This window comes from Lissotriton vulgaris, chromosome 10 (genome assembly GCF_964263255.1).
Source record: "Lissotriton vulgaris chromosome 10, aLisVul1.2, whole genome shotgun sequence".
In the NCBI taxonomy this organism is placed as follows: domain Eukaryota; kingdom Metazoa; phylum Chordata; class Amphibia; order Caudata; family Salamandridae; genus Lissotriton; species Lissotriton vulgaris.
In genome coordinates, this window is record NC_141698.1 from 52100531 (window position 1) to 52120304 (window position 19774).

Genomic DNA, 19774 nt, shown 5'->3' on the forward strand with positions numbered 1-19774 from the left:
TATCTCACAGGGGAATACCAGGACGGGATCCCTAAGCAAGCACTTGGATACCGGGTTGGTGATTTGCGCTATATAAATACATGTACATTTACATTTACGTACATTTACAATGGTACACATGTCCTAAATGCATTATACAATAGATTAATTATGCACTCTAAAGGGAGTGACACCACAGTGGCACAATGAGAAAAAAACAATGGAGTGAAATGCAGCCCAGAGCAATTACCATTGGCGGAAAATAATTCAGGTGAGAGCATAAGTGGCTCTTGGGCTCTCGGTGCCTAGGACTCAAACTGCACTTCACTAATGAGACCCCACAAGGCCAGTGCTAGAAATGTCAGGTACGCTTGCGAAATTCATGTAATTTCCAAATTTCCTTTCACGAGAAATTCTGGAAATTCTTTCAAATTTCTCATTACTCAATTTCATATGACTTTTTTCCCCTCAAAAGACTCCCTTCTACACATACAGTGGAGGATGGAGGGGAGGGACTTTCTACAGCGTGAAGATGTAATGTTCACTGAAGAGGGGAGTCTTCAGCTTTTTACTGAAAATCAAAATGGTTTGGGTGATATTGATGTTGTCAGGATCTAGTTCCAGATTCTGGGAGCCTACAGGGGGAAAGTTCATTTTTTGTTTTCTGGTTTTTCTTTCTGTCAAGACTGGACATCTGCCAATTTTTTGCCAGATTACTCTTATCAAAATGAGGCCCTGAATGTGTCTTTCAAGATCTCAGTTGTCTACAAATTGAATATAGGGGTTTGCTTGGCAGGTTTTTAGGTTTGCATGCAGTTTTCTTGTTTTTTGCTACTGTGTGGGAGCAATGAGTTAGGCTTATTTTATTACAGTACTGTATTGTATTTCTGAGGTGTTTCACAGGTCAATACAAGAGAGCACTGAAGGACGATTGCATGACTATGCTCCTTATGGAGGTCCTTTTAACACATTATAGTTTGAGGAGAACGTTACAATTGTCGGTGAATTGTTCTTTATGTATTTAGAAAAATTGAATAAATTGCTAAAGTTTAATAGGCCTCCACTGATTAAATTAATGGTTTCACTGTAATCAAAATAATATTTCATAAGAAAGGGCATTAAATACTATACCTTACAACACCTTCTGGATTTCAACAACAGCGAGCTGGCCTTCGTCTCCAGATAGCATCTCTGCTATCCACCACCCTGAGTCCTAGATTCATCTGATTGAATGTTCCATGCTCAATAAGCTCCATGCTGCCCCATGCAAAATCCTTGCACAAGCCCGATTACCTTGGGACACACTATTCACACTGTAAGCCAAAATTTGCCAATGTCAAGGAAAAGCCAGCGAACACACGTTTCCTCTCACTTAACCATATACAGGAGTCAAACCTCCAACGACATTGCCACTAATTGTCTTGGATTCATCATACAGTATCAAGAAGCCATCACGACCATGCAGACGCTCTACTTTGCAAATGAACAAAAATATAACAACAATATCAGTTTCTGTAGAAATCAATCACCCAAGAGGATAACAACTCTCACTCCCTAATGCTAACCACTAAGCATTACTGCTGACCTTCAGATTATCAGAAGCTGGATGTGATTGACACATTTTGTTTAAATGGAACAGTACCTTCATCAGGTGCCAGGAACAGCACATAGTCAGAATTTGATCACTCAACGGGATCCCTAGGGATGCATCCTTTTTGGATGCCCAGTGCTTCTTGTGTCTTGCAATGAGACAGTCTGAGCCAACAACTAACACTCTCTTCCCGCACATTGGTGATTAAGTCGGGGGCAGCTGCCGCTAGCGACGCCTCTTATGCGAGCATTTTCTTGCTGATAACTGCCTGAGAGAAGCTAGGTTCACTGCTGCTAAATTGCTCCTATCCATGTGCTGTGCGGCACTGTTTCTCTAAACAGCAATTTCCCACTTAAGTCTGGCTGATCAAATGATAATGCAAATCATAGGCAATAACACATGAGATGCCATTCCTTGTGCAAATGTTGGCAGGTTTCCGCTTGCTAAAGGGCAGTTTGGAACAGTCGGCCATCTGCTAGTTCACGGATGGTATCTTGCTCTGTATGGGCCTAATTAAACAACAATTTGTGCTCGACCTGCCAGCTCAGAGAGCCTAAATGGTGTGTTGTTTGGAGGAATGTTGAATCCAGCACTGTGCTGGCAGATGGTTGCTGCTTAGCGAAGCCCCTTCTGGTTCTGCGCGCTTCGTCAGGAGCGTGCAGCCGGCCGAGGCAGTGAGGACGGCTGGGGGGGGGGGGACCTGGCCATGCCACTGCTGATGGGGATTAATGAGGCCTGCATCTTACAGCCCTGGCCACGTGGTCAGCACTTCAATTGCACTAAAATAAAGAATCAATTTTATTTAAGTGCCCTCACTATTATCCAACATCACTGTCCGGCACAACAGGGAAATTGTATTTTACAATGTCCCAATTGATGAGCCGTCAAATCATGTTCAATTTCAAGTCCCCGGGGTACAGAAAAAAAACGAAACGAAAATATAAAGTGTATGGGCGCACTCAGTTGTGAATAAATAAATAAATAAATAAATAAATAAATAAATAAATAAATAAATAAATAAATAGGAAAGGAAATCATTTATTATAAATTCAACAGAGTGGAAATACATAAATTAGCCTTGAAAAAAGATGAAGCTGAGTTGTGTCTTATGGCCGTTGACAAGGGCGAAGTGGTAATGAGCAGGTCAAACCTTGGAAGATAGTGATAGGCCTGGGAGTAACTTCAGGATGGTACACTTGGTCTAGAAAGAGGCCTAGAAGTTACAGAAGGCGGCTATCCTGGTTCTGGCGAGAGGCCTGCGGCTCATTGAAGGCAGCCCCCTTGGTCCGTAGAGAGCCCCCATACTCACTGAATGGCTGGTAGTCATTGAATGGTCAAGGACTCACTGAAGGGCTCTATATTTGAGGAGAGAGAGGATTGAGTCTCACTGAAGGCTGCTCTCCTAGGTCTGGAGAGAGTCCTGACACTCACTAAAGGCTGCTTTACTTAGTCTGCACAGAGCTCTCAGACTCACTGAAAGCTGGTATACTTGGCATTGGGAAAGGTCAAGGACTCACTGAAGGGCTCTATATTTGAGGAGAGAGAGGATTGAGACTCACTGAAGGCTGCTCTACTGGGTCTGAAGAGAGTCCTGACACTCACTAAAGGCTGATTGGTCTGCACAGAGCTCTCAGACTCACTGAAATCTGGTCTACTTGGCCTGGGGAAAGGTCAAGGACTCACTGAAGGGCTCTATATTTTAGGAGAGAGAAGATTGAGACTCACTGAAGGCTGCTCTACTGGGTCTGAAGAGAGTCCTGACACTCACTAAAGGCTGCTTTACTTGGTCTGTACAGAGCCCTCAGACTCACTGAAGAATGATATTCATGGCCGGGGCAAAGGTCCAAGACTCACAAAAGGCTTCTATATTTGAGTAGAGAGTGAACTGAGACTCGTTGAATGCTGCTGGTCTTGGTCTGGAGAGAGCCCTGATACTCATTAAAGGCTGAGATTCCTCTTGGTGTGGCAAGAGACTCACCGAAGGCGAGACAGAGGCCTGGCACTCAATGTAGGTCAGTTTCCGCAGTCCAGAGAGAGAGGCCCAAGACTTACGTATGGCGCTATCCTTGGTCAGGAGAATGGCATGAGTCTCACTAAAGGGTGGCTTCCATTGGTAAACAACGTTTTCCCCAAAACTTTTACAATGCAGGGAATCACAACGCGGTAGTTACAACGACCGCGTTGTGATTCCGCATACCATTACTCAGCAAGTCGGAACAGCGACTTGCGGAGAGGGGGGGGGGTGTTGGATTTAAAATCCAACACCTTTCCCAGTGTCCGCACAGACTGGAGTTGGAATAGTAAATTATACTATTCCAACATCCAGCGCCCCCCCTCCGCAAGTCGTTGTTCCGACTTGCGGAGTAATGGTATGCGGAATCCCAACGCGGTTGTACGTTTTTCAGTAAAAATTAGTGGAAAACAAAGTAGTGTTAAAAATGTTGTCTACTGAAAAAAACAGAGTGAAAACAGCTGTGGCTTCATAGGAATCGAAAAATGCCATACCTTTGAAGGCAAAGGTAAGTGTACAGAAGAAAGGGCAAGGGGAATCCTCCTGCAGAAGTAGAAAGAAGAATTTACAGTAAAGTTTGGAGGAGGTTATAGGATTCAGGGAAGGTATGTGTTAAGGGTAAGGGGTTGGTGGGGTTCAGGGATTAGTAGCGTTAAGGGATACTAGGGGGTTCTCAATGTTCATGGAACGAAGCGTTAAGGGATAATGAGTGTTTTTAGGGGTTAGGAAAGGTAGGGTTAAGGGGTAGTAAGGGGTTTTAAGATGCAGGAAATGGTAGCATTAAAGGCTATTGGAAGTCATAGATTATATTGAAGTATTTTTAGAAGAGTAAACTTTACCCAGACATAAAGTAATCAAAACCGCGGCCACAAGAGTATAAGGTCTGCCCACTGGAAAACAAATGTGCCATATTATAGAATAGCGAATGGAGATTCCCCTCCAGACAGACCAGAGATAGTTGCTCTGCCATCTTTTTTTACTCATATTGGCTTTATAAGGCTACCTTCTTGCAGCTCTGTTCTTAAATGACCGGGCAGGGGTTGTGTGTGTGTGTGAGAGGGAGAGAAAGAGAGAAAACAGTCTTAAAGAAACAGGAGGTGGAAAAGAGACAGCAGGGTGAAAATGAGATTAAGGAAGGACAGTGGTAAGGAGATGGACATGTGTCCAGTTGCTATGCACCGTGTTCTGCTGACCTCTGGGGCCAGGTTCACACTTTATAAAATCTTTCAATAAAACACAGCTGTGTGACAGAGGAGGATTCACGAGGGAGTGTAAAAAAAAGATTAATCAGGAGGTAGCGAGAGAGGGGGTCCATGATGAGAGAGGTTTAGTGAAATAGGCGGGTGTGAGTATTTATTAGAGAGAGCGGAGGTAAGAGGAGTATGTGGGAGAGAGGGGATGTTAGAGAAAAGGATGAATGGAAGTTGAAACAGTGGAGCATATTCACAATAAGATATCGCCACCAGAATGTCACTTTTACGGAAAGTCTGGTCGCGATATCCTCTTCTCCTTATTGACAAAGCGTTGTTAAGCCTTTTAATGTGGCTTAGCGCCTCCTTGTAACTAAGGCCCCTTTTCACACTTCACTAAGCATGAAAGGGACATGCAATGAGGGTTGCAGTGGCCGTTCCGCCGCCAAACCCATGGCTTTTTGATGCTGCCCCATATTTACAAAGCCAAAAACTAAGACCAGGTAATTCCTGGGCTTACACTGGCGATACAAGGAGAAATTATTCATTTCTCCTCATATTTTGCTCCTTCCATGTGTGCTACATTAACTACAAGCCAACCTGTCCTGTTGCTTCACCAACACGTGGTACAGGTGAGTGCCCTGACCTGATGTTCTGAGATGTTTAAAATGTTGTACTGTGATGTATCCTGTACTAATATTTGAAATGTCAATAAAGAAATATTTTTTAAAAAACACCCATAAGTTGGGTGTATCTAATCACTTAAAGCTAGACACCTGCGTATGCCAGGTGTAACCCACAATGTGGCCCACAATTCTAGGCAATGGCCCCTGGTTGTGCTCCTGGTTACGTTCCTTGACCGCTCAATGAGAAATCAATTCTTTGATCCTGCATAGACAACCGATATAGTTCTCTTCCTCTGTGGACCTACAGGTCACCATTGGCTACATTCCTTGACTGGCGTGCATGCACTGTGCTCATAACAGTCCTCTAATATTCTTGTCATTTTTTAAATCTTTCTTATTTCTTCACCAGTCAAATTATTACAGGAATCACTTTTGACCCTCCTTCTTCTGCTATTTATGATATCAATTCAATATTAGCTTTGGGATCCACTGGACCGTAAAACTAATTTTCTGGTAGATGGTTTTAAATACTTTCCGATCCTGCTGATGATCCTAAGATTTGAACAAGTCGAAACATCAACATATGGGCTATGGACCATGGATATCCGTTGACTCATTGAAAAATATATTGTTGGCCCCTACACTGCGATCACTGTTACTTCCTTTGGGGCTCATAAACTGCCCTTTATAAATGAATGCTTTATCCCATTGTGTTAGTGTGTTTGGACTTTGCACTGCACCTTTGTTCTCACCTGGCACTGACAATGTTGTATTATTTGTATGACTTAATCCAATAGATATATTTATAATACAACATACTTGCGTCTTCTTTTCATATTGGGATTAAGGTGAAAAAATAGTTTCAATACCCTTGCATAATAATAAATTCCTTTCATTACCTGATAGAAACCATTGTTGTTATAACTGCAAAATCAGGGCCTCTAGGTATAAAGATATCGATTTAAACACTAGACCAGATTTCCTTGTGGAAGCTCGATGCAACTAAGAACCATGCAAGAAATGCTAGGTTCCACAGACAGAGCTAGACGCATATGGTTCCTGAGCACAACTGACTGGAATCTGTATAAAAAGGAGTTAAACAGCACAATGAATCAACCTTTGCATCAAGCCACCCCTAAAAGAGGGATATGATCAAGACGTAACCTCTTAAGCTTTACACCATCGCAAACTCCATCACATGACCAGAACACGAAGAGAATCCAAAAGATGTGCAAACTGCATCTTAAGACTAGCTGTGGAGGATTTCCTTCATCATTCTTTTATCACTCTTGGAAATGTAAGCCTCTATGAAGTTGATCAAAAGTTCTCGATTTTAGGAGATTTGTGCAAGTCATCATGAAAGCACTAAAGGCCTATCTCACTGTCATGAGTTCCTGCTGCAAGATGTCCATGGCCAGTTCATCTGGGGGAAGACGATCATCAGAGTTCAGCAAATCCTCAACCTTGGTACATCACTAGTTAGAAGGCGCATGGCGGTACGGCGTGAGATTGAGTGGATAACGAGATCGCAGGCCGGGCTAGTTGTCCACCTGTGTGCCAGCCTGGCTGCCATGCAGTCTTTTGGGAGAACGTGGGGACAGCGAAGAAGTGAGGCCTGAATTTTGAGCCAGGAGGACAGCTTCTGGAGCAGAAGGGAGAGAAGGGACAGAGGGTGGTGGGGATGGGTGGCAGGGGACCAGGTACCTTTTTTATATTTGGGACAGGAAGGAGAGGCCCTTGGGCAGAAGTTAAAGCAGGGGCAGATGATTTTGGGGACCTTACATAACATAAAATTAAAGATGGGTAACATTAATAATGACATCATAGCTAACTCAAGCGCCACTCTCATTGTCTACTTAATGCCACTGAGAACCCCTGCATGAAAAACACCGATCTGTACTTCTGTTTACGGTAGTACAAAAGCAAATAAGCAATGAGTGTATGCACCAAATGCAGGTAATAAAAACAAGGAGATGGCAAAGCATTAATCTGCTTACTGAGCTCAGAGAAGAATCGAAAATAACACTCAGATGTTTTGCTGAATGCATGGGCACAGTTGCAGTTCCCAGTTCCAATGGCCACCAAGGCAGAGACCACGAATTAAATTGACCAAAAATCAAGACTTGCTCTTGTCGTCATTCAGTTTAATCATGTTGGACTTCATCCAGCAGCTTCTGCAAACACACATGCATGGAAGGTAGCAATGTTGGCACAAAAATGTTCGGAAACCGAGACAATAACATGAGCATCGTCAGCTTAAACACATGCGTGCTCATGACGAGCTCAGCTCGTCATGTGCACGGTGGCCGTGTGCTCATGATGAGCTGAGCTCGTCATAACGTCCGCAACGCTCGCACGCGGGGCTAATTCCCACTCTGTGCTGAGCGTTCTGAAGACACGGGTGTGGCTGTGACGAGCTGAGCTCGTCACGAGCACCGGGGCACTGTGCGCGCCCCCCCGCCCCCCAGCACAGCGGGGGAATTACCCCCGCTGCGAAGAGGCTAAGATGCGAGAATGAACCATAACTTCATGTCAGAGTGATGGAGGTGTCAAATACATGTTAAAAACGATTGGACTGAGCAAAGAGTGCTTATGGACAACCTTGTGAGGGAGAACAGATTCAATAAATGAGGACAGACATGACTATCACAGACATGAACAAGCCTTCCAGCGCATTCCTACAATATTTAAGTAGTGTAAAGAATAGGGTGGGAGACAGAGTCAAACCTGGATTTTGAGGCAAATTATAATAAAGCGGTGTCACCCCTACTATCAAGGGAAAACAGCCTTTACAACAAGGTTTTTACCCCGTTGTGCCTTTACCATGCACTTTTTAGCACGCATGTTTTTAGCACGTGTATGTTTTAAAATGCATGCCTTTACCACGCATTAAGGTACTTTGGGGGGGATCTCCCCCCATAAATACATTGTTTTTATATATATAAACAATGCGTGGTAATGGCATACGTTGTAAAAGCATATGCGTTGTAAAAAAATGTGGGTAAAAAAATGCGTGGTTAAGGCACGCTGTGTATTTTCCTGCATTGTTCCGTTGTCCAATCGCTATCAAGCAGCATGCAGATGTCATCAGCCAATATCAGGCTGGCCAGCTCAGCGTCGAGTGAAGAGCGGATTCCCACCGGTGCATGACCAGGAAGGGCATTTTTTTCCCGTGAATCCAGGTAGTTGCCTAGTAACTTATTTCCAATATCCTTGAAGGGCAGACAAGCTGACCGCTCATGGCTTCTTGCATTAGGCTTCATTTCAATGCATGCATCAAACCCCTGTACATGTAGAACATGGACAGGGGTTTGATAAAGTACATTGATGTATTACTCAAAGAGAGTTATCAGGAAATGAAAGAGGACTTCTTAGGGGGATCCAGCAATGGAGGTAGGAAAGAGGTGTTCTTAACAGTTTTATAAGTTTCCCGCAATGAATTGGCATCTGCCGCTGTAGAGGCAGCATAGTAAATGGAGTGGGCCTTCTTAAGTAGCTTTTTGTAAGTTTTGAGCTCAGCCAGATCTGCAAGTTTAGCAGATGTATTGTAATTTTGCTTTCTAAGCGGCATGTTTACAAGGGCCTTATCTCCGCTTTTTTGGCTTTTGAGGCCAAAAAAGCGGAGATAATATTTTTGCCCTATTTGCAAGCCGGCGCTAGCATGCATTAGCGCATGTTAACAGGAGTTTTGTTGACGCCTCACTTTGCATCTCTAATGAGATGCAAAGTGGGCGTCACTGGGCGTACCCCTGACGCACTACCTTGTAAAATATTGCTAAATACACATCGCGATATTTACAAGGTGGCCTTCAGGATTTTAGCAGATGTTAGTTTTTGGCGAAAACCGAGGTTTTCGCCGAAAACTAACGTCTGCTAAAATCCTGACTCATGTATGTTGACAATGGGAGGTGGATTGATGTGTTACGACCACAGGGTCGATTAATCAAGCATATTGGTGTTTTGCAGGGAACATCGCTGGAAAACCAGCGATGTTCCCTGCAAAACGGCGATTTCCCCGCTATCGCTGGATTTTATATTGTCCTTTTGTTCAGTTCAGTTCAACCCTTGAGTTATGTGTTGATGATAACCCGCTAACTTGGCGATTTAATTCAGCGATAGCCGGATAATTATCACCCCTCGTTGTTGATATGCCCCTTAATCTTTCTATGGCTTTACAGCTCTGTTTGGGCTCCATCCATTGTCTCTTGAATAACTACGGACAATGGTGCTGGTTCTGTGCAACCACCTACTCCAGGGTGGCGAGATGAGAGCAAAAGCTGACATAATCCAATCAGAGTACTCCGAACAAGGAAGCAGAAGGATGTCATCCTATTTAGTGGGGATTTGAATTAGAGGTCCTTGATGAACAGTCTGCCAAGAGTCAAATAATATTGACCGGTTAGGCTGCAGGGCCACTAGTTCCGGGTGAGGAGAGGCAGAGTCAGCACATGCTGCCAGGACTGAGTAAGAAGGCACTAAGTAAGGCCTCTCTCGATCAGCCTAAATCCCCGAAGGAGCAATTTCCGAAATAAGACAAGGTACAATGAAACCTTAAAGTCGCGAAGAATCAGGTCAATATTCCTCTTTTCTTCTCACAATTTTTTCACTATTCACTTATCCCCATTGGTCCTGACGAAAGCCTATAGATCTACTGACTACCAAAGGCTGAAACATGTTGACCTCTTTTTAACAATACCAATGCAATGCACTAGAATCCCTCATCAATTCGCAAAGTGCATCCGTAATTTTTAACTACAGTCCGAACCCAGACTTATTAAAGTGTTCTTGTCTGGCCTTCTGGATTTTTTATTAATCACACCACTACCCCCCACTTTCCACGATCACTACTGCCTTAAACCTCAAGGCAAACCTCCTGGTGGAGGGTGCACAAGACAAAAAATGACTCAATGATTACGCACGCACGTGTAGAAAAGCGGGGACACAGTATATACCGCAAAAGAGAGACCATCACTATCAATATACACGTGTATGAGAGTCATATATGTTTGGGAGATACCAGGTCCTTGACTTGTGAGCCCAAGGTTTAAGCAGGACCAGTGATCCTTTCCCCCTTCTGATTATAAAATGCAGGGCCACTGAGCCAGATCTCCAAGCATCTGACCGCAAATTGAAATTGACAATCGGAACAAAAATCTAGGTTTAACCAGTCCATAGTTTTAGAAAATTATTATTCACCCAACTTGCCCCAGCTTGTATACAGTTTTTGAAGTGTGCTTCAGCGCACTCTGCATCCAAATGGAACTATAAAAGCAGAATCCGATGGAGTGAATTAAGGCAGTCTGATGCAGTAGCTGCTGGTGTACGATAAAAATGGAGGGACAGCATGAGGGGCAGTAACAAACAAACAAAGAAAAAAACACTTAACTCATGCTCAGCACTCTTCTGCTCACCGCTCTTCTACTCCTCTGGGCATATGCTCACAGACTCCCCTGCAGCCAATCCCAATGCTACTCTCACCATGAGAGCAGCCTCGGGATTGGGCTGAGCGCACTTGTTTTGCGCTCTATTGCGAGCTGACGGCCGGCCAAACAGTCATGCGCACTGACAACAGTGCCCAACGCTCCTCCTCCTCCTGCTGCAGTGCTGTGGCCCCACCCACAAGACTCGGACAGATAAAAAATAAAATGAAAATCATTTTATTTTTTGTCTGCCGCTACAGGTAGGGGGGCGGCGCTCCTCCGCCATAGCTGAGAAGCCACCTCTGATCTGATGTACATGTTGAACAAGGTAGGGCTAAGCTTTGAGAGGCCATGCATGCTGATTCACTAAAACACGAGCGGCAGTAGACAAGACACCATGAACCCTTTAACCTCCCAATAACAACCCTGTGTTGACTCCTTGTGGACTCTTAATCTCTCAGAGTGCAATAAAAGGTCAAGGAGGAGAAACTACCGATAGTCTATGGCAGCTTATATGATTGATGACACCAGGGGTAGAAAGGCAAGTGTCAATGGAAACACACAAAGATCCTTCCATTGTTATAAAAAGCTAATACCAACCAGATGGATCCGGCCAACTAGAGGCCGATCTCTCTGCTTCTGGCCCTCTCTAAGGTTCTGGAGAAGCATGTAAGCAAGGCCCTACACTGACACATTGAAGACAGTAAGCTTCTCCATGAATCCCAGTCTGGTTTTAGAGCCAATTTCGGTACCAATTCAGCTTTGCTGGAGGTAACGAGCTCATCAGGGGCAGTTTGGACCAGGGGGCAAGGCCGTTTTTATACTGCTTGACCTGTCGGCAGCCTTTGATACGGTCCCACATGATAGGCTCTTAAATAGGCTCAGAGACATCGGCCTACATGGGCCCGCCCTGACATGGATGTCCTCCTTCTTGGGTAATGGATCTCAGGATATCTGTCTCCCTTCATTTTTATCTCCGGTGCCGGCCTCTGACGTGAGCATCCCCCAGGGCTCCATTCTTAGCCCCACCCTCTTTAATATCTATCTATCCCCGCTTGCATCCATGGTAGAGGAAGAAGGCCCTAAGATTGTCTCCTATGCTAATGACACACAGCTGATTTTCACCTGTGATAAAGGCCTAGACATTGATTGGGCAAGGATCAGGGCCTGTCTCACGAAGGTGTTGAATATTAATCAGCTCAAGTGTAATCCGGATAAAACTGAAGTGGTTTTCTTTGGAAACCCAAAAACCACGGAATAGAGCTTCTGGTGGCCCGAAGATCTTCCACCTCCACGCGAAAAAAAGGAGAAAGCTAAAAGTTTAGGAATTATGATTGAAAAATCACTCTCCATGCATTCTCAGATTCAGAATCTTACTGACACCTGTTTTGGCATACTTCAAATGCAAAATGAATTCCTGCCACCACTTCCCCTGGAGAGCAGAAAGATAGTGGTGCGAGGAACGGTGACCTCAAGGCTTGACTATGTCAACTGCCTGTACCTCACTCTTCCAAAATGTTTGATCCAGCGACTGCAAGTGGTTCAGAACGCGGCAGACATAGCTATTGTTAAACCCAAACCTAGATCTAATATGACTCTAATTCTTGCATCCCTAGACTGGCTCCCCATAAAAGAACGGATAGATTTTAAATCCCTGACCATCTTTTTCAAAGCATTTCACAAAGTAGGAGCCGGTTGCCTCACTAAACAGGTTAATCACTACACTACCTCTAGACCTCTGCGCTCTTCAAATGCTAACTTGGCCTGCGTTCCCTGGATACGTCTGGCACGCACGGGAGGCAGGTCCTTTGGCTTCTTTGGCGTGAAGATGTGGAACAGCCCCTCAGAGGCCTTGAGGTTAAACACCAACCTTCTGTCTTTCAGGAAGAACCTAAAAACTTGACTTTTTAATCATTAATCTGGGTCTTTCTCACTCTTTATCCTACTTTAGTCAAGGCGCCAGGGCACTCTAGTTTTGAGTAGCTGTGCGCTCTAACAAATACCATATTTCATTTCATTTCAATGATATCAAATGGTAAACCAGGTTTTGCAGACCATGGTCCATTCCACCACCTACTTAACGCCCCTGCCGGATTGCTCAGCGTCAGTCGTGCCGCAGTCTGAATTGCCACCCCTCACATTCACCCGTCAATCAAGCCCCTAACAAGCAATCTGACTAAGCCCGCCCTCGCCCTCCATAGAACAGGAAATAAAAGATTAACAAATACCAATGGAAATATGTCATGCAAATTATAAATACAATACAAGCTGACTGTCAAGCAAATGGCTCCCATAGAACTAAGAGTGGAGTAATTTGCCACTGTAGTGCCTTCCTCCCACAGACCCAGTAATGCTGGCCATTGTCAGCCTGCTCAAAAGATCATTCATTCTGCCCTGCCTAAAGCCTCAGTCCCTGAGCAGCTGCCAAGCGTTGCCCCCCCCCCCTTCCCTCCCACCACCCCCCTCGCCCTGGAAGGCTTTATCATTGATCTACAAATTAAAACATGTATATTAATTCAAGTAAAGGCAGAGCAGCAGGGCATCACTAATTTTCTGAACTCTCTCTGAGATTGAGGTGTTCCTGGAACCTTAAATACCACTCAATTATAATGAGAAAATGGTGATTATTAAACAAAAAAATGTGCTGCACAGTATGGTCTGAAATAATCAATTAGAAGGTAGAAAAGGTAATGAATTTGTATTAAAGTTGCACTTGGCAGGTGGATCTGGAAGCTGCTGAGTTTTATAGTCACTGGATTTCAATGGAACAGTCAGATTTTAAGCACCAGATGCAGACCTTGGTTCCCATTCCAGGGCTAAATATATAAGTAGCTGGTGACTGCTAGCAGGAACCTTTTCTTACAAGTTCACACAGTGAAACTAATTGACACACGGATACAACATGTGAGGGGCATATAGTGTTTCATCTCTTGGAACAGTTGTGCTTAGAGAAACTTTCTTTCAAAACTTTTGCTTTTTTTGTGATAAATTTGTAGGCAGACTGGAAAGAGTATGAACATTGGCCTTAATGGCACTGTGATTTTTTGTTCTACATTTCCATTATATGCTTCAAATTGACCCCCACTCTCTCAAAGCAGGAGTAGGCTTCTTAAGAATCAAAAAACAAAAAGCCTCAGTACTAGGGAGGTTTAGCATTGAGCATCTAGGTGGAATGTGCATTTTTGCTATGGCCGCCATGTCTCCTGTGGTCAGTGGCATTGCTAGCCCATTTCTTGCCGGTGGCGGTCCCTTCGTTTGGCGTCCGCGATGGCTGCAAATAAGAGGGGGGGAAGAGGCCACCGTCTCTAAAACTTGTGCCGCATGTTGCGGACCGCCACCTGGCATCCTTGCTACGCCACTGCCTGTGGTGTCCGTGGGGTGGGAAAACAAGTACTGATTGCCCAGCCTTTATGACCTGAAGATCCTGTGGAGGGCGGGCCGCCAGGTCAAAGATTTACACCAGTGGAGCTATTTCAGGCTCCAGCTGTATAAAGGCCTAGAATTACACCAAGCCTTTGTGTTGTCCTTGCCCAAAGTGACACAAGGGAACATGCAGGTTTAAAGTAAGGTTTGGAAAGCCAAGCAAGGGTTGTTTTCCGCCAATATGCAAGCAAATGTAACACAACACAGAGGCTTATGTTGCATTGTGTTACAGTTCACAGTGGGAGACGTTCCATGGGAAGAGCATGGGTGTTCCAGTGCATCCACCCATGGAATCTGACGCAATCTCAGGCTGACTGAAATCAGTGAACTTGGGATTGAATCAAAATGGTGCTCTACCCTGATCATTAAGGGTGGGCGTAGTTCGCAAAGTAGCCCTACGCAAAGTGCACTTCGCACTACGCAAACTTCACGTAGCACTGCGCGAGCTGCATAGTAGCATGTTTGCACTGTGCAAGATGCGTTTTCAATGATTGCACAGTGCGAACAAGCATCTGGCACTATGCAATCATTGAAAACGGCATCTTGCACAGTGCGAGCTGTAGTTTTCTGCTGCTCGAGTAGATTTTTACTCGAGCGGCAGCTTTCTCAACGCGAACTGCTAGTTTCTCATCGCGAGCGGTTGCGAGCATGCGCAACCACTCGCAATGAGAAACCTGACCTCTCCGCATTGAGAATCTCGCAGGGATGTCATTTTGCTTGCTCGCGGTCGTGAACATGACGTTGAGGACCGCGAACAAGCAAAAAATTACCACTGCACTACGCTACGCTGCACTATGTGTGTTCGCACTGTGCTACGTGCAGCTCGCGTAGTACGAAGTTGCGCAAACTTCGCAAACTATGCGAGCGTAGCATAGTGCTTCGCCCAGGGTTACTGATCATGGTGTAATTAGGAGAAATACGTTTCTCTCCCCTCATTACTGGCTCTTTCTATCCATGATAAAAGACTAAATTGGCTTTTAGGAATTTTTTGGGCAGGAAGGGATCCCTTCTGGCACAAAAACAATCCTGCCATTAACCATTGTGCAAGCGGTCGTGCATTCACAGTAAGCAGCCTCGGAAGCACCAGCAGAGGTAAAGAGCTGAAGTGAATCATATCTTAGTAGATGTGGCACTTTTCCGCTCTCTCCCATTCACGCAACGCAGTACAGCAACTTTGCTTGCTGCCCTGCGTTGCTTGAACTTTCAGTATATCAGCTACTACTGCTTCCCACTACTCTAACTTGAGCAGGGGAACTTTGTTACATTTAAAAGGGCAGGAGAGCTGACAGTATGTATATAGTTCATATTTGTAAAGCATGAACATGTCACCCCTTAAGGTTTAAAGGCGCTAGGGGCTGTTGGGGAGATTAAGTGAGCTATTGCCCAGAGTCACATGATGCTGAGCTGAGCTGTCGCTGCCGATAGAACTGTGAGCCCCGTGCTCCAGAGTCAGCCACTCTGGCTACTGCGGGGTATATGCGGGGGGGTTTACCCAAACATAGTCACTGGGACCAGGGTGCAACAAGTACTGAGAGGAAGGGGTCCCAGTGTCTGTGTGAATTAATTATGTGCACTCAAACCAAATGATAAACAAATTAATTAGGTCCACATTGTTTTAATCACAACGAGACTCAGTATATCCAATATACACAAGAATAATTCATTAAGTACAATCGGTTGTACAGTGCCCCAGGGGGGGGGGGGGAAGGAAGGGGAGTGGTGAGTGATAAAGTGAGGATAAGGTAGTGAAGTAACGTAAGTGACAGTAAAATCAATGAATCAAGAGGAAACTGTATTTTTGAATCATCTACAGTAAGGAAGACATAAAGTTCACTACAATTGGTTCAGGCGATCATACTTCACATTTAACAGTAAATGAAATTAGTAATGGCGTGAAGTTGATGGATCAATGGGCAGTTGTCGACGTTTCGACCCTCTAAATGGTGCAACGGACGCCACTCGGAAGCTTCCGAGTGGCGTCCGTTGCATGATTGACTCTGCTGACTGCAAAAACTTCCGGACCTCCGATCAATTTGGCCGGTCCACGACGATACTCCACACACCGGTTTTCCAAGTCACTGGATTCACTATTTGCTGCCATTACGTGCGGACATTGACTATGACTGTGGGTTGCCATCTTCCGGATTTGATCCAAGTATCTGATGACAAATGACTTCGACTTATTTCATGTCATGTTCAGGTTGCCTGCCCCCCTTTCCAGTCCTGATGAAGACCCCACAGCAAGGGCACAACCAACCCTGCCCTATTTAGAGGGTCGAAACGTCGACAACTGCCCATTGATCCATCAACTTCACGCCATTACTAATTTCATTTACTGTTAAATGTGAAGTATGATCTCCTGAACCAATTGTTTTAAACTTTATGTCTTCCTTACAGTAGATGATTCACAAATACAGTTTCCTCTTGATTCATTGATTTTACTGTCACTTACGTTACTTCACTACCTTATCCTCACTTTATCACTCACCACTCCCCTTCCTCCCGACCCCCCCCCCCCCCCCCCCGGGGCACTGTACAACCGATTGTACTTAATGATTTATTCTTGTGTATATTGGATATACTGAGTCTCGTTGTGATTAAAACAATGTGGACCTAATTAATTTGTTTATCATTTGGTTTGAGTGTACATAATTAATTCACACAGACACTGGGACCCCTTCCTCTCAGTACTCTGGCTACTGCGCCACACCCCTCCCCGGTATGACGTAGCTCCCACTCTTTCAAACTCTAAAAGACCCCCAAGTGTCCCAAATGTGTAAGTTGACTGGGTATGTTCTTAAGAACCACTTTAAAAGTGCAGCAAATGGAAATACATTCTGCTATAAGTACCCTTTTCTACTTTAAAGACCAGTTATTAGGAGAAATCTTTTCATGTAATTAAATCCTTTAATAAGTAAGGCTTTCGTGTAGACATAGGCAGGGTGTACTCGGCTCAACCAGGGCAGCAAAGTGATGTTTTTCTGGTGCCCTGGCAGACTGTAGCCCAGCAGGATTAAGACTGTGTGCCCTCAGAGGAGCTGCTGACAAGAACTGCAGCTTTACTGTGTGGGCGCCACATTCAAGCATAAGAGCAAAGTTTTTTCATTTCGAAAAGTACAACCAAAGCAGTCGTTTGTTGTTGAAACACAAAAATATGATGGCCCTGATGCACTGAGAGATTTTTTTCCAGTGTCTGTAGGTCAATAATCCTATTTCATTTTTGGGATCACCAGGTTTTCCCTAAGCATCAAAAACAAAATCAAGCATTAAATAATAAAGTGGGTGCTATTAGGGTGTATTTGTCTATTTTAACTGCACGTGGTTACATCGTGAGATGTGACCTTTTCACTTCACTGCACGTATTTTCTCTTTTTGGACACTTTCTCTTTTTCTTTTGGCAAAATGACCACCAGTGATGATGAAAGTGGGCACAACTGGTGAGTACCAACCAGTGAACCCGTTGGTGGTGCACACGTGAGGGGTCATTTTGCCATTTTCAATTTTTTGTATCACTGAGACTGTGAACATACTCTGGGTTTAGTTGAAAGGAACTTACCCTTCACTGTTTTGGGGTCTGTCTTTTACATAAAAGTTGTTTTAAATCAAGGGGATGAATGTTTGGCGACTACCTCATAGTTAAAGGAAAGAGTGTATAGATTCTATAAATTAGAGTATATCGCACACGTTTAGAAAGTATACTACCTGAAAATAGGCACCCTAGGAACCAGGTCTTGTAGTAAGGAACGATTGTTTGAGGTGAGGGCGACATGTTGTTCTTTTTCCCTCTAGAGCTCCTTTTGTCAATACACCTATTGGCTTTGCCAATGATTTTTAGCCATGCTATGCAGCATTAAGATTGCTAATGGTTAAAAACAAAAGCCTTTGACGTAGTTTTGTAGGCGCATGCAGGACACATACGCTTGCATACAAAATGTCACTGCAACTTCTTTTCCTTTTTAGTAATTGGTCAGAGTTAGATCAGTAACTAAAAAAAACAAGCAAGAACGTTTTTTTGTAAGTGAAAGGGCCTGGGGAGCAGAAGTAACACAAGGGAGGGAGTGGACAGCAGCAAAGCAACATGACGAAGGCAGGGCCAAACCGGGAACCGAAACCGGCCCTGGCAAACTGCTCAGCCAGCCCCCCTGGGGAGGACTGAGGGGGTGCGCCCGAGCTGTTTGCAAGAGCCAGTTTTGGTCGATTTTGTTACCGGGGGGGCGATATCAGGGTCGGACTGGCCATAGCGGGCACCGGGCAATCCCCCGGTGCGCCGCACGGGTGGGGGCCGGTTTCGGGCCTTAGGGGCCGTTTTTGTTACAGGGCCGAAAATCGGCCCTGTACCAAAATCGGCCGAAAACCGGCCCTCGCAAAGAGCTCGTGGCACCTCCAACACCCCCCCCACCACCGAGTGGGGAGGGGGGGCTGGCTGAGCATTTTGCCAGGGCCGGTTGGGGTTCCCAGTCCGGCCCTGGCCGATATTGCAGGCCCCCGGTAACAAAAATGGCCCCCATCCTGGCGGCCCACTAGGGAAACGCCCGGTGCCCGCTACGGTCAGTCTGGCCCTGGGCGGAGGGTGGGAGCAAACATCAAAGCCACATGTAGGAGGGCAGGGTGAATGCCGAAGCAACATGGGAGGGGGCACCAAAGCAACAGGGTGGTGGGCTGGACAGGATGTGAAAGTAACAGGGGGGAGGTGGGTGGTTGTTGAAAACAACATAGGGGTTGCTGAAAGCAAAATGAAGGGTGTAGGTGGGGGAGCAATAGGGAGAAGCTCATCGGTGAGTTTAAAAGTGTGAGGGAGAGGAGAAGCAGTGGGGCAACTGAGCGCAATATGGGGTACAGGAGAAGAGACATTCATGCGAGAGACAGTTCGAAAGACACGCACTCCAATGGTATGCTTCACACTAATAAAAAATTCATGCTAAAAAATCTGGTAGTGGAAGAAACAGTGCCAGACAATCAAAGAGATTGTAAAGAGTCAATTTTCCAAGGGAGGGAAAACACAAGATTGACAAGCTGGGATACGAATAAAAATCAGGCAAATGAGAGTGACAAGAAAAGTCAAGAAATGGTAACTAAGGATAGGGCACCAGGCCCCTCTATGTTCTTGGTAATGCACAATATGCCTCAGACAGTGCATCCGCTCTCTAGTAGGCTCGACCTAAGAAATGGCGGTGGAACATCTGTCCTCCATAGGGCAAACTTTCTGAAGTGTCAGTGAGGCTGTTGGCGAAAAGTCCATGCCGACAGAGTCAGAAGAGGGTCCAGTGATGGGACACGACTATCCTCCTTTGAAACCGATGCAACTATTGAGGCATGGTCAGCGTATAACAAAAACGAAATTGGTGGCAATGGAAACAACTTTTAACTTGTGTGAAAGCAAAAATACAGCTATAAGACATTATAAACACATGTCTAGCTTAGGCTAAGTACATTCAGTGCCATGGTTTGGTCCTGGATTTTCATTCAACAAATTAGTGCTTTATAGAAGTTGAGCTCTTTATTTGCGTTAATTAATTAGCACATTTGATATAAAT